The sequence below is a fragment of the Peromyscus leucopus genome, chromosome 17 (assembly GCF_004664715.2).
Source record: "Peromyscus leucopus breed LL Stock chromosome 17, UCI_PerLeu_2.1, whole genome shotgun sequence".
Classification (NCBI taxonomy): domain Eukaryota; kingdom Metazoa; phylum Chordata; class Mammalia; order Rodentia; family Cricetidae; genus Peromyscus; species Peromyscus leucopus.
This window is the reverse complement of record NC_051077.1, coordinates 8,826,464-8,827,727: the sequence shown is the minus strand read 5'-3', so window position 1 is coordinate 8,827,727 and position 1,264 is coordinate 8,826,464.

Here is a 1,264-nt window from a genome sequence, read left to right as displayed (position 1 = left end):
TTGCGGTTCTGAGGAGCGTGCACAGCTGCCCTCTGCTGGTCACATTGGGAGTTCACGTTCGGAGCCGACGCCATTGTGGGACTACATGTCCATTTGCAGAAATGAAGCTGCTGGGACCCCTACTGGAAGAAAAGCATACAGCACCACACAGCGCGGTCCTGAATCAACACTAGAGAAAGCTGCTTTGAGTGTTGAGCCTCCTCAGAGAGGTTCTTTGAGTCCCTGCAGTAGGAGGGTCCCTAGTGTGTTCCTTACCAGAATTACCCAAACGCGCCCAAACTGGGAAGTATAACCGGTCTGGAAGGGGGCACTGACTTGGGCATTCAGGATAAAAGCGAAAATCTAACCACAAAGACATGTTGCCCACAGGATTGGAGGCTCCTTGAGGTGCAGGAAGGTTGCTTATCCGAACTTCACTTGAGGTTGCAATATCATGCTCTGCTACAGAGCTGTGCAGTCCTGATCCCTATAAATACAGCCACAACTGGGCTTTGGGACACTGTCCAATGGGCATCTCAAGAGTTTCTCTTCCTTTCTGCATTCTAGACACGGTGAAAATGATGAAGATCCATCACCATCTGATTCTGCTGCTCGGACTCCTCTTCTCCCAGATCACCCAGGTAAGCCTCCTCAGAAATTGAGGCATATATCAAACCCAGGGCCCAAGAGAATGAAGAACAACAGTTGCAGGTAGGAGGAACACCTGGAGAGCACACCCTAGCTGGGTGGCCTAAAGTGACAACCTTCAACATCTATGAGCTGTCTCCTGAGAAACACAGGGATGAGACGGTCCTGGATATGGATGCAGGCTTACTCACAGGCAGACACTGGCATCTTCCATTCCCCATATTTTATCTGTGTCTAAAGGACATGCCTTGTGTGGAAAGTATTCTTAGCGTGCAAGAAGGTCTTCTCACAGAAAGGCCACACTCACACCCAGTGAGTTCTGGGGTTACGGACTGGTGCTCTCTGGATATACTGCAGCCGTCCTGGTACCACAGCCCCTCCCACCAACCCAAGTGAGTTAGGACCGGAGACTCACTCGGTGTCCACATGGACAATACAAAGAACTTTTCACGCCTCAACCTTACTCTATTGGTTAAGATCTCCACTGGCATCATAAGCCACATGCTTGGAATGCTGGGCTTCCTGAACTACCTCTCTGAGTCATACTTGGGGCTGCCTGTCTGTAGGCCCAGGGTTCTGAAGATGAGAGCTAAATCAAATCATATCCAGAAATGCATTCGTTCGGAATTACAGAAGC